Source organism: Terrapene carolina, unplaced genomic scaffold (genome assembly GCF_002925995.2).
Source record: "Terrapene carolina triunguis isolate 2854851 unplaced genomic scaffold, T_m_triunguis-2.0 Scaffold132, whole genome shotgun sequence".
Classification (NCBI taxonomy): domain Eukaryota; kingdom Metazoa; phylum Chordata; order Testudines; family Emydidae; genus Terrapene; species Terrapene triunguis.
In genome coordinates this window covers 11,707,895-11,723,042 of record NW_020664483.1, presented here as the reverse complement: position 1 = coordinate 11,723,042, position 15,148 = coordinate 11,707,895, and the positions used below count along the sequence as shown (strand labels likewise).

Genomic DNA, 15,148 nt, shown 5'->3' with positions numbered 1-15,148 from the left:
TTAGCCTTTCAAACTATTTTAAATTATTTATATAATATCCCAGGTAGGCCTGGTGCTTCATCGACAAAAAAGTCAGGGACCCTGCCCTGAGAAGCTTACAATCCCAGGGTATGTCTGTGCTGCAGTTAAACACACGTGGCTGGCCCGTGTCAGCTGACTCTGGTGCGGGCTGTGGGGCTATAAAACTGCAGCCTGATCCCAGAAATCTACACTGCAGTTTAATTCCCCCACTGCCCAAGCCCTGTAAGCCCGAGTCAGCTGACACAGGCAAGCCATGAACTGTAGTCATATCCTCAGGGCCAAACTCTTACCGCCATGTGCGGTGATTACCACTGTGAGTTGCCCCATTACTATGCATGGCATGACATAGGAAGAGATGACATCAGAAAAGAAGAGCTAGTGAACCTTTTTCCCTGCAATGCATGATTTTCCCGCTAGGGTGATACAGTTAAAGCCAAATCCCACGTAAAGGGAAGGTTGTGTGATTGTGCTATGTATAAAAGATTAAGACAATCCTCTCTCATCTCCCCCAAAATAAGAGCATATTCCAGCTGAGCCAAGCTTGGAAAAGTTTCTATTGACTCACCTGAAGAGCTCACTTTGGAGCATGAAAGGCCTAATTTAGACCTCACCTTTGGTAAACACAAAGGACAGAGATACAAAGCAAGTCCAGCTATCAGCCTTGTGAGGGGTTGGCTGAATCTGCTCTAGTGTTGGTTGGCAGAAACAACTCTCATCCAGTCAGGTTAAATAAAAACACCTACCTTCCTAAACTATACTACTGGTTCTGTTACAGTATTTTTCATATGACAAAAATAGATCAGTTTATCCTATTACTACTAATCCAGGATGTTCTTTTTTAACCATATCAGCTAAAAGTAAATCTTTTCTCAGAAACGCAATACAGTAGCTCTCAGGCAATTACAAAATGCATTATTGATAATGAATACAAATAACATGAAAGCTTTTTTATCATCTGGAATTTTACTCAAGGAAATACCTGGGCATCTTTAACAAAAACCATGGCTCTTCTTGTTAACCCTGCATCTTGCTATTCTCAAGTTTTTCATATTCCCCATCTGTTCTTGGGTTTTGTGATACAAGGCAGATGTCACCCATGAAGTCTAAATCGTCTTAGCTGAAAAACAGAGGCCAATCTAGTTTACTCTATTCATCATCTTTCTTTTCTTTTTTTTTCATCGTTTGATGAGAAGAATTAGAGACAGAATTTATCCTTATCAAAACACCAGATGCTAATACAAACTATTCCAGGTTGTTTGACTGCAATTAAGATTTATTCATGCAATTTATCTAAAATGTAAGTTATTGCTCCCCCCCCCCCCAAGGGCACATGATATTTTAACAATTCATTCTAATATTTTACTCAGTAGGAGAGGAGTTCTTAGGTGAGACACACCTAAAATAGAGAAGTGTTCTGAAAATGTTATTTTTCATCCCCGTAAACATTTTATGTTAAACTTTTCACACCTCACTACATAAGGTCCAACTGTGTTCAACTTCCATGTCATAGAAGTCAATGCGGCCCCCCATTTAAGAACAGTGGTAGGATTTGGACCATTTGACACACAGGATGTTAAAGCTATGTTAGAATTTTTCCTTGATTAGGTAAAAAAAGTCACTTCATGCATCTGAAGAAGTGGGTTTTTTACCCACGAAAGCTTATGCCCAAATAAATCTGTTAATCTTTAAGGTGCCACCAGACTTCTCATTGTTTTTGTAAAAAAAAAAATGTTTTTCTTGTGTATCATAGGCCTAATCAGGTTAACAAGGAGTATTTAATGTAAAAATCATCTGCCTTTTACAGTTACATCTGTAACAGTGCATATGTTTTCCAAATGGCAGTTTTAAATGGTTTTGAATATGCTCCCTTCACTCCCAAAATATTTATAGTAGTTAATATCTGTAGAAGTTTAAGCTATAATATAGCCACCATTGTACCAATTCAAAGATTAATGAAGCAAGACACTGCAACCGCTGCATTTTACTGAGTACATAACATGTCAACCATTTGTGTCTTATGATTTGCCCCAAGTGTCCTGTAAATTACCATGTAACATCCTTTTGACCATTGATACACTGTAACTCCATCAGCCATGTATACAAATAGAATGGCCTCCAGCCTCTTTAAATACTAATAAAAACATGTTTGTTTTCAGGCATACAGTATTAGCTCATTAGTATTAACACTGCAACCTAAAAGTGACAGTGAAATCCAGCAAAAGCTTACATTTCTAAAAACCTTTGATTTTCTTTAAAGCTTAAGGAAAGCCACTGTGCGCTGTTGCTACATTGATAAGCAAAATGCTTTGTCTTTGGAACTCAGCCCTGTCATGGACAGCAATTAAAAGTCACTGACAGTCCCTAAACACAGAGTTTGAAATCTGGCTCCCCATCACCTTCAGAATAACTTATCTTGCTTTGAATATTTAACTTCTCTTCCTCACCTACCAGCCCCTTTGTAGATCACTGTTGTAGAAGAAGTGGTCTGGCTGGATAACACACATGCCAAATATGGAGACCACAACACTACACTCTGACTTCTGGATTATATTTCAAGCTCGGGTGCATATGGATTTCAAATACAGGAGAAGGGAATTCCAATTTTTGGCCATATAGATAACTGACAGAAATCTATTGCACGGGATTTGCAGGAGGACTAGGATAAGTACGGTGAAACAGTATACTCTACAAAGGTTCATTAATGTAAATGAAAGCCACCTCTTCGTGTTCTAAGTTTGGGAGGCTGAAATTGCTGACAACAGTGTCGGCCAGCATAGCTTTGCTCATATTAGGTGGCCTTAGCTGAGGTCCAAACAACTTTAAATGCAAAACCAGAAAGCCTTGATAACTGTCCTCGTTGAGAATCCATGCTGTAATTCTACACAAAAGTCTGTCTGTCTAGGTACTTATATGGTGCCCATCAATGTGGTACCACCTTACTCTCTCTCTCTCTTACCCTGGGAGAAGTGGAGGTAGAATATCAGTCTCTGTCTCTCTCTGTTTACATCCTCTGGCTCCACTTCCTCAATGAAAACAGGTGCTGAAGAAGACAATCTAAGGACACAGCCAGCTAAGCAATGCCCAGGACCAATATCCAGTGGCCTGAGCTGGGGAGCTAACTTAGGCAAGTTGTATGACTCTTACTTTCCACCGTTGTTTGCGTCTCCCATAACCACTGTCTCTCTTCATCCAGATAGTTTCCTCTAACTTCCACAGCTTGATGTTGCAGTAGATAGTCAACCTTTTTCAAATCCCTCATAAAAACACACTTCTTCTGGGAAGACTGTCATACGTAATCCAGTACTTGCAGAATTGTACTAGCTGTTTATTGAAACAGTATAGAACTCCTCCAGCATTATGACATCATTATTCCATTTCCTGCGCAGTGCCGAACATTTAGCACTCCATCTCATACATTTACAGCCGGGGGGCCATCTGAACATCTAGTCTTACCTCCTGCATGATACAGGCCATAGGATTTCTCTGAATGAGGCCTCCATCTAGCCCATCAGCTTGTGCATTAGAAAGGCATCCAATCTTGATTTAAGTGACAAAGAATTTACCATATCCCTTGGCAAGTGGTTCCAATAACTGATTACAATCATTTAAAATGTGTGTCTTATTTCCAGTCTGAACTTTGCTGACTTCAACTTCCAGCCATTGGATCTTATGATGTTTCTGTCTGCTAGTTTAAAGAGCCTTCTAGTATCAGACATCTCAACCCTTGGTAGATAATTATAGACCATGATTAAATAGCCACTTAACCTTCTCTTTGATAATCTAAGTCAACTTCCATGGGAGCAGCTGGTGCTTAGGACCCCTGAAAATTAGCACCACAGGTCTTTGTGTGTTTGAACAGTGACTTGTTTTTTCTTCTTAAAGCCAGATATTGAGAGGTGCTGGCACCTGCCTCTCCCGTTGACTTCAGCAGGAATTACAAGTGCTCAGCACTTATCACGGTGAGACTTATTTATTTTTCCTACTACAGGAGCATTTGGAGGACCCAACAGAGATCAGAGCTCCGTTATGCTAGGCACTGTACATACACAATAAGAGACAACCCCTGGCCTGAAGAGCCTACAAACGAAAGAATTCTAAGTTCCTTTGGACAGGAATGGCTTCACTTCCACGTTCCTTATAGTGCTGAACACAGCATGGCCACTTAAAGAAACAATACCATGCCACCACCTTCCCCCCCCCCCCGCAGGCTTCTGTCCCTACAGAGCTAATTTGGCAGGCAGTTGAGAAAAGGCAAAAGGATACAAGAGAAGAGACCGATCATTGCAAGAGGTGAGAATTTGGACCTACTGTGTGCTGAGAGGCAGGGCAGAGCATAACGAAAGAAGAATGGCAGGAAGAAGGCTGCTAATAGGCTGCATGGAAGTCTGACTGAGTCAGAACTCCACTGTCAGGAGCCAATTTCTTCTCTCAGTGATGGCAGCAATGTGGTCCATTCCCAGTGTCTGGAGAAATGTCTTGGCAGAAGAAGAGGAGCAGCTAAGGGAACCAATCCTTCCCTGCAGTCTTTCAGAAGTGGCTACGCAGATTTTAGAACCATCACCCCGCCGCCATAGCTCTCTATTCTCCCCTTCCATCCAAGCTGTCTCCCTTAAGGGAGAAGATGAGGGAAATGTCGCCTATCTAGGAGAGTCACCCCTCACACAAGTTTCCCAGCCAAGTTTCCCTGCTGTACTAAGAAAACATTTTTTAAAGTTTGTTCTTCTTTTTTAATGCTCTGAATAGGGTAATCTGAGGATACCCACTCTGCCTGTCTGATTTAATAGTGAGTCTCGGCTACTGTACTATACCAGTAAACAGGTCAGAGAGGGATGTGCAGAACCTGGCCTGGATCCAGGGGATTCAGGTGTACTATTCCAAACTCACTGGTACCTGTCATTGGCTTCCTTCACCCTTGATGGCCCATATACATCTTGGCACTTTAATGCCTTCACAACAGAGATCTGCAGAAGCCCATAAAAAGGGATGTATGGTTGATTCTGAAGAAATTGTCACAACGCTTCCTATCATGTGATGGTACAAAGATGGCCTCCCCTACTGGATAATGTACAGAAACAGCTTGAATTCACAGCTATATTGAGATAATGCCAGCAATGCTGCTATTCCATCTCTGGGAGATGTGACAAGCTCAGAGTCTGCATCTTGACATGTGAAATGGAATATAAATCATCCCAATCATGCTCTGTGACAGCCTCCAAGAAAGTGAATAAACATTTGAAAAGAGTATTTGTCCAACTGAGCTGCTTGGTGGTTCCCCAAAATGTTAATCCCCTCCTCCACTATCTTTGCCTCCTTGTGGAAAAACCCAAAGCTCCCTGTCTTCCTGATTAGTGCACCGAGAGTCCAGGAGGGAGAATACTGACATTGTGTGATAGTGTGATTTAAATTGAGACACGCTGAACACTTTTTTCATTTAAATTGCAGAAAATGCAAGATACAGAAGGCATATGAAATATCAGAATAGGGCTCTTATTGTTTCTATGATTATTAGTGCCTTCAAAGGAATCAAATTATATGCTTTAATTATAATTTGAGTGAAACAATTAATCTCTTTATGTTCAATGAAAGGAGAAAAGACAGTAGCTTTTTAATTTTTTTTCCTGAATAGAATATACATTTGACTGCAGAGACAGACAGAGCAAGAAACACAGTGAAGGGGAAGAGGGAGAATATGAATAAGAGGGAGGGTATAGGCCTGTGAAACATTCTCCAGATTTCCTGCCAGTAAATGTCAATTGAACATGAAACTACTGAAGTATAATTACCTCCTTGTCAATTCTGACATTAACATTTTCCTAACTCTTAAATGACAATCACCTCTTTCAACACTTCGTAATAACTATTCATCTACTTATTCTTTCATGAGTGTGCAGAGTTGTCAATAACTTTATGTCCTTAAAGTGGAACTGGAAAATTCATGGGATCATGTTGAATACTGAAACTATTAACTGAACTTCAAAACAACAACTGGTACTTATCAAAGGATACTTTCCCCTTCCTTTAACAATACAAACATAGGAACAACATGAAAAGCAAAATTACTCTAATCGCTGTTTTCACTAGTGCAGTGAAAATTTTAAAATGTAATCCTTCTAAAAAGATGGAATTCATTAAAGATTAACAAGCCCAGAAGCCCATACTGTATTTCCTCTCCTAAACTTCACATGATTTTTTCATATCAAGGCACAGAAATAGATGTGAAATTTCAAAGCAAGCATCAGGTTAGAAATATCACCCCATATCCACTATCAAACTACCATGGCAATTAACTGCGTTCAAAGGCAGTGTGGTTTGGTAGGGTACTGGACTGCTATCATTACTGGCTTCACCACTGATTGGCCACATGCCCTCAGACAAGTCTCTTAATCTCTCTGTGCTCAGTTTTCCTATCTTTTAAATGGGCAAATAACAACACTAACCCTCCATTTTAAAGTGGTAGGGACAGTAACAGATGTAAACAGTCCCTTTAATAACACCAGGCCCAAACAATCAATACCACAATAGCAGTCTGACAATACAACAACTCCTTCTCCGGCACCTCTATGCCCCAGGACAACTGAGGTTAAATCACGGTGCCTTGGATATGAGAAAAATCCACAATCCATCCAGTACAATATGGTGGTTATTCATCCCAGGGCCTGTGGTTGTGCTTCCCATTTTGGATTCCCCTTAAGTGTCAGTCTCAGCTTTCTTTGTTTAAAATTAATTTTCTAGCTCTTTATACCACATGACTTCAAATGTAAACCAATGGCTAGAGCTGAAAGTTTGTCATGGACTTTGTGTTTTCCTAAACATTGTTTATTTGAAGTCCCCACTGCAGGCAATCAGGGCTGGCTTTTGAGGCCCATAGTTTGGGGTCCTTTGATTTTGAGGGAATTGTGACTGCAGAAGAACTGTAGCTAAGGTGGCTTCCTCTGAACACTTATTTGGTCTTTGGCTTTTCATTGAAGGATATGGTTCAGCTGGATGTGCCACTGGGCAAAAGGTACAAGGATAAAACGTACACTATTGGTAAGCAACAGAAACTTGATATATTAAATCATTTTTGCAAATAACTATAAGCAAAGACAGAAAAGAAGTCAATATGCAGCACAGATAACTAAAATGGGATGGGAAAATAGATCATTTACATATCTGGAGTGAATGCCTCCACCAGCCAGATCTGATTTGTGTTGATGAGATGTGGTCTAAGACTCTAGCATCACGATAATCTTGAAGTAGAGATTTAGGATGAAGTCCTGATCCCACTGTAGTCAAAATGAATTTTGCCACTGATTTCAGTGGGAACCAGGATTTCATGCTTAGATTCTTTGTGAATCACACTCAGGCTATGTCTACACTACCGTGGTAAGTCGACTTATACTACGCAATTCCAGCTATGTTATTCACGAAACATAGGTCGACTTACTGCAGTGTCTAAATTGTGCTGGGTCAACAGGAGACGCTCTCCCGTTGACTTCCCTTACTCTTCTCATTCGGGGTGAAGTACCGGGGTTGACTGGAGAGCGCTCTGCCATCGATTTAGTCTTCACTAGACCCACTAAATCGATCCCCGGTGCATCAATCACCGGAGTGTCGATCCGGTGATAGTGTAGACATAGCCTCAGTTTAGGTGGATAAGTAATAAAGGCTAAAACAGTTAACCAGTTCCATTGAAGAGTTGCATTCCTTTCTTTAAAGATCACATTTTGTCATTGATTTTCTGCAGAATGAAGTCAGTCAGGAATAATATATTACTTTTTGCAAGATTTGTTTTCCTCTTGGCTGTTGCAGCCTAAAAACCCCATTTGCTCAGAATAGCTGAGTAATGGCTAAATACTAGAGTACACGCACAAGTTATGTTTGATTCCATGGGAATCCACTTCACATGGGCGTGGACACTATGCTGCTTCACGGGGATGTGGGAAAGAGTTCCAACGTTCAGATCTTATATGTTCTCATTAGGTAATGGATCAATGCTTTCTGAGGCTAACATTTGGAGCCTTGCTGTCAGCAACAGCTTGTAAGCAGAGGATTCTTACATCGTTTCTGTTAAAGACATTCTCCTTGTTCTCCATTCTCCCATGCAGGGTTCCAACACACGAATGCCTGCACTCTAATTCTGATGCTTATTGCTACTTTTCCAGTCATCCAATTGTATTTGAACCATCTCCATTTTATTTTCAGGTTCTGTCATATGGGACACTTATAAGTGACATTATGGATTAAAAAACAGGCTTTAACATAGGATTTTTACAGAAAGAGCATAGGATAATATGAAAACTTGTCACGTGGTGCTGAGGGAACTTGGTCTGACCAAGGACTTTATGGCTCATAGCTTACAACTGCCTGTAATAGCGTCCTGTGCTATCTGCTTGTTCAAACTTAGAAGAAATAAAACTCCTCTTGTGTTGAAGTTAACCTTCTGTCCTATGAAGAATGTAGTTTAATTTACAGACAATTCTGTTGATTTTTGAACACTTTTTAAGAAAACTCATTATTTGTATTGTTTGCCTTGCTTGGCATTGGAAGTAAATAATATAAAACGAATAAAAACCAAAAGCTTAAGAATGGTGCTGAATGCTATCTAGAGGCACAAAAGAATCTTTTATATTGCCAGCATCAAGTATAGGTAGTTTAAAAATAACTTTGCTGCAAATTAGCTCTTAAATGGCAATGCTTTTATCAATCTTTAGTTTAAATTCTGCAGCATTATCTTCACATTTGGTAAATTTTACATACAGTTTTTAATTAAAAAAAGAGGCCAATAAACTAGCTAGTTTCTAGTTCTTTCTTTTCTCACTAAAGTTGTGAGCTTTTTCTTTCCCTGGCTTGAAGCGAACAGACAGTTTTGTTTGAAGCTGGGGCTCAAGCTAAAATCAAAGTTAGTCCCATTTCTTGGGATGACTGTGAGCGCAGAACATAACCAGGAAACCCTCCCACACACATTACAGATGACCTTGGGAGCATCAACTCAATGCATATGTTTCCGGCAGCCTGGAGTTGGCCATCATCAAAAGTCTTATTGGAACATGGAACAAACGCATTGTTGGCTGAGACAGAGTGACCCAATCTATCCCGTCAAGCAGGGTTGGGAGAAAAAAAATATATAATGCTTATAGTTAAAAGCAGCCAATCTATCTTTCATCTGGTATTGGAAACTGTCAAAGAAAACTCCCCACACTTTCTATCGGATGCAGTTTATCTGTGTGAAAAACTAGTACACCTATGAAAACTACATAGAACTGATACCTTGTATTACATGGGAGCTGCTGGAGGGAAATTTCACAAAAATGTATAATCTTACCCACCTAGACTTTTGCCAGATATTGTATGTTTCAATAATATTTTTCGTTTTACAAGGAAATTTTGGTAATGCAAAAATAGCAATGTTTCAATCCATTTTTATAATACTAACCACCTGATTTTCATCAGATGATAATAGAAAAATGACACAGACATTATTTATTGTGGAACCTATTTGGGTTAAAGAAAACAGATATCCAGAAAACACTGAAAGATTTAAAGGAGAAATGGCAGATGCACTTCATGAAAATGTATCATGTTGGGATGTAATAAGAACATTAGAACGTACCTAATTAGAAATAACTCTTGATTCTTTTTCTGTATTAAGTTATTAATTTAAATGCTAATCACTCAAATGGCAAACTAAGTATTTGCATTTTTGTCCAAAAACTAAAAAATTCGGTTACTAGCAATGTGCTTCAAAAGATCTGAACATTCTAACACTGTCTATGGAGGAGTGATGAGGCAAATTATGCAATAGTAATTTAGCTATCAATCCTTGTCTTTTCAGGATGACAGCACTGTTTAGGGAAAAAGTGAAAAAAGCAAAAGGAAAATGGATTAAAGTGCTAAAATAAAGATGCTTTGTTCATCTGAATAAAACATTTGTAACTCTGGTCTGAGAGGTTACTTTCATTTGCAACCAGTTTGATTTGCCACTCATCTTCCATTGGGAATCGTTCCATTTCAAGTGCATTAAGAGAGGATTTATTTGCATAAGGCCAACAGAGGGTTATTCTGTTCTCAAAAACAGAGAATGAAATTACTAGACAAATTGAGGGAAAATGCTAACAACTTTTGAAACTTCTCATGGGTGATTAAAGCAATCCTGCCACAAATCACAGAACAACTCGTGCCAACATGCATTCATTGTATTTTAAAAGTATAATTGAGCTTGTGGTTTGTTTTTCCAGTGTCACAATTAATAATTATATATATATATATATTCTGGACCTGTTAGAAATGCTTGATCTTCAACGGTGTGCTTCAAAATGAAAGGCAGAAATTATTATCCTTTGTTTAAACCTTTGTTAAGGGTAGAGAGTAAGTAACATCACTTTGTCACCATCTATGGAAAAAAAGTAATTGGAAAGTAAGTTAAAGAAATTATCTGGCATTGTTAAATTGTTGAATACTGCTGGAGACAGAGTCATACCAGGGCCAGGCTGTGAAGGCAGTTGTCACAATACTATTGTGCCATACTTTTCACTGTGGATGTCCATTGCACTTTGTAATTATAAACGTTAAGGGCTACATCCTGGCTTTTAAGGTGAGAAGAGTACTTCAGCATGAGCCTCCAGAGGAATTCTGGCTTATTTAGCACATCTGGGAACTCTCAAAAAGCATACACTGCAGTGGCATCTCCACCATCTTTGATCTGGAGCATCGCATGTTCAGCCCACATTTGGTCAGCTGTGAAAGTCAAATTGAGGAAGGAGTAGCGCCATGGCCCCCTGCTCTCACCCAGCCCCCATTAGGGTGGCCACCTTTGCAGCACCACTTGCAAACCGTGTTTGTGGGTCTCCGTTTTATTTTATTTTGTTACTTTGATTTATAGCCATAGGAAAAGAGGTCTCCTTCTAAACAGTCCTTTGTGCGTCTATCATGTTTAAAATCCAACAGAAATAGTAAAACTGCCAGCTCTCATTCATACAAGGAGCCCTTCAGGCAGCCTCCTCCCCATTTTTCTTTCAGGTGCTTGGGCTTTGCAACATGTCAGGAACATTAACAAATATGGGTCTTGTAGCACAGGATGGGAGGAAGCAAGTTCCAGATTCCAGAAGCTTGAGGAAGAATGCCCTGCCAACAGCCCCTCCGCATTTGAAGCTAAGAGCACACCAGCTGAAACTGCTCTGTTGAGCTGAGCTGCAGCAGTGCTGTGCGGGAACCCAGCACAGTCCCAAAACAATTGAGAGAGTTATAGGTTAAGACCAGCAATTTGAACTCCATTTGGTAGCCAGTAGGCAGCAGTGCTTTATATGTGCAGGATAAGATTCTGCTACATGTTACATTTAAGGACAGCCTTTAAGTACCAGACTACAATTTCTAGTCCTCCCTCATTTCCAAAAGGATCGGTTATTCTCTTTCGTGCCATTCAATCTGTCCACCCAGCTCACTGCCCCTTTCCAGACAGGTTCAAGAAATTCACTTCTTTCTTTCTATTTAAGGTTCTGCTAAATACAAAAGTCTCCCTACTGTTGCTATGCCAACTGATCATTTCCTCTTCCATTTCTTCCTCCTAATCTTTGAGTACTGTCAATGTGTCCATTGGCTATTTTACCTTCACCACAGCTCTCTAAACTCTACCAATGTCTAACCCTTTCACGGAGGGGAACCAGAAGGCTCTCATAAAATACTGTAATAGATGTTGGGGTGCATGGAGACAAATGTGTAGCGCAGTCTAAACATCATTGTTTTCACAGTAAATGTCTCTAGCCATTTTTTTCATTCTCATGAGCACTAATAATCTGAAAATTCTCTCAAATATTAAAACATATAATATCATTAATATTGTGTGTCAGACACTGTTTGGAGGGGCGTGTTACTTCTCAAGCTGAGGCCCTTCCCTATCTCAGTTTCGCTCCTGGGCCTGGTCTTATCACACACAAATGACTAGAGCTACAGAACAAAGTCTCCCCTGCTTGGGTCTGGCTTAATAAAGAATTATTAACACAATGTATAGCCCAAAATTTAAACAGGAAATCCATTCTGCCCATTCCTTCTTCTCAGGCTTGATTCACCCACCTGTAACAAAATCAACGCAAACTGTTCCTTAGGCCTTCACAGACCTTTTATTAGAGCAACCTATTCCCCTTGGATTTTAGTTTCATAAAGTCTTCCCCATAGATTATCGGGGTCAAGGCCATCTTTACCCATCTTTGGACCCTTGCCCAGAGAGACCATACAACCACTGCTGTTCCCCTTCAGGCCTCAACATGAAAAGACTTCCAACTATTCCCTATTCTCTCTGGGGCTCGCTCCACACTAGGATATAGGACTTGTTTTTTGTATCCTGCTTCTCTTTTCCCAGCAGGCCTTGTTGAAGCCTATAGCCAAATGATCTGGGAAGCAACCAGGCTCAGATATGAGCTGACCCTGGACCCCTCTGAAAGGCCCAATCACTCTGTGACAGACACAAACCAACAAAAAAAGAGATATTGTGAGGGTACAAACCAAAGTAATTATGGAGAGACATACGTTGAAGGTAATAAAACAGTTACTTACATTCCATGTCTATTGTAAAGATTAACTACCAGCAGCACCTCTTTTAAAAACAATCTTTTAGGTTCAAAATTTATTAAAACAGTACTATATATGGAGTTTGGTCAAAATAATATTTTTGTACATTTATTTTTAAACTTAACTTATATTTTATAATTTAAGAACTACTTCACCAATGTAAACAATTCTCAAATAAAATCTGGCATATAGGGTAACAACTTGTATACTAAATGCTGATTATACACTCTGATATGCAAGCACACAGTATCTTATCTTGTAAAATCATATACTGCACATATAAAGGCAAACAGAACAAAGCAGATTACCAAGCAAATAAAACAAAACACGCATATGAAGTTTAAGATCTTAAAGAGACTGGTTTCAAGAAGTAATTTCTCATCCTATATGTTATTTTATGCAAGTTGCAGAGTTTCTGTAGCTTAGAGTTCCACTTATTTCTCTTTACAGACTAGACTCCTGTCTTAGTCTGGACTCATCCCTTGCCTTTCCCACTGCTCAGTCCCTTTGTCTCTTCAGGTTCTTTCAGCAGTATTTCTTCTTGGGCAGGAAGGTGGCAAAATTTCAGCCTGAACAGTTACAACTTGATAAAGTAAGAAGCTATTGACAGTGCTACCAGCCCCGCCTATAATAAGCATATGCATATGTACATTAAATAGGCAAGTGGAAGTCTCTTGTAATGGAAACTGATAACGACAAGAAGAATGCATCCCCCATTGTATTAATGAAAAAAAATGATTCATCATGAAATGCTCATATACCTAGTGTATGCATTGTTAATATGCTAATCTGTTTTAATGTAATAAATAGGTTGTTCAAATATTTGGATACTTTCTGAACAAAATGCAATGAATTAAATACACAGACTACATAGCAAATATATATCTGGATGGCCTTTTGGTTGTTAAAATATCATCTTTGGAGAAAATTAAAACCACACCTCATGTTATGATTTCTCTTTTTGCAAGTAGTACCATATTAACAACTAAATTAAGCATAGCAGTAGAAACTAACAAAATGTTTCATATACAATACATAACTTTTGACTTTTTATACAAGAGATGAAAAATATATGTAATAGGTCTACTGCAGTGGTTCCCAAACTGGGGTTCATGAACCCCTGGGGGTTCACGAAATGTTACAGGGGATTCTCGGGAAAAGATTCCCTAATGGCGGAAAGAGCTGTCCATAGGGATCCCGGCAGCATGGGGCCAGCAGCCCAGAGCCTTGGGGACTTCCAAGAGCTAAGCAGATCAAAGCAAGCACATCTATCACACTGAGGTGATTTAAACTTCAAGGCTCCTTATAAGAAATGGAAAGGGAGGTGGATATTTTTTGCTGTTTTTAAAATTAAATAGGCTGCTAGTGTTGTTTTTAAATTATTATGAAGAACAAGTTGTTTGCCTGGACTGCTCAAGACCTGAGTGCTTGTGTAGGAGGAACTCTTTGAGTTGGCGTCTTAAATACCTTCCTGCTGTTTCACATCTGATACTCCTTGATGAAACATAGGAGCCAGAGGCGCCAGTACGGGGGGGGCAACAAGGGTCACGTGCTGCCCCCGCGTCGGTGCACCCCCCCGTGGGTCCCTCCCCTTTTTTCCAGTAGCCCTCGCGGGCACACCTACTTTTCCAGTGGTGCCCCCCCTGGTCCCGGGGTGCACAGGGGCTTTGCCCCCTCACCCCTTTTTTCTACTGGTGCCTCTGATAGGAGCCTTGTCTTATAACAGGCTTAATCAAAAGTGATACAAGCTACAAAAGTGAGATCTTGGAAGAGTGTTACCATTTTCATAATGTAATAAAAATACTGTAATGATAAATAATTAATAAATAGTGTGTAATAAACATGTCATAAATGCAAATTTTATATTTCCAAGATCACTGCTTTTATAATTTATGCTGAGGTAAGGGAGAAAATCCCTGGAAATATTCAGTTTTAGGAGGGGGTTCCCCAAGACTTGACATTTTAGTGAAAGGGGTTTGCAGACTGTTAAAGTTTGGGAACCACTGGTCTACTGAGACATTTTACATGCATAAAATTACCAATAATTCAAAGGCATAGTAGCTATGAACAAATGCATTTATGTTCCACACTTATGGAACAGATCCTGGTGGAATATTGCCTATTCCAACTTTAACGATAAAAAGTTAAATATTTATAAACAAAATTCATCAAAAGCACAGCAAGTCATATATAAAATATACTCCAACATGACGGACACATTCATATATAGCAGTGGTTCTCAAACTGGGGCCGCCGCTTGTGTAGGGAAAGCCCCTGGCGGGCCGGGCCGGTTTGTTTACCTGCTGGGTCCGCAGGTTCGGCCGAGCGTGGCTCCCACTGGCCGCGGTTGGCCGCTCCAGGCCAATGGGGGCTGCGGGAAGTGGCGCAGGACAAGGGATTTGCTGGCCGCCGCTTCCCACAGCCCCCATTGGCCTGCAGCGGTGAACCACGGCCAGTGGGAGCCGCGATCGGCCGAACCTGCGGACCCAGCAGGTAAACAAACCGGCCCAGCCCGCCAGGGGCTTTCCCCACACAAGCAGCGGCCCCAGTTTGAGACCCACTGATAAATAGAGAATGATATATG

General features: G+C 40.1%; 1 protein-coding gene across 1 annotated transcript in view; it reads right to left on the bottom strand.

The window, feature by feature from the left end:
* MACROD2 (mono-ADP ribosylhydrolase 2) overlaps positions 1-15,148 on the bottom strand; it is a 1,327,587-nt gene that overhangs the window by 559,677 nt on the left and 752,762 nt on the right. The gene's annotated exons all lie outside the window — the stretch shown is intronic.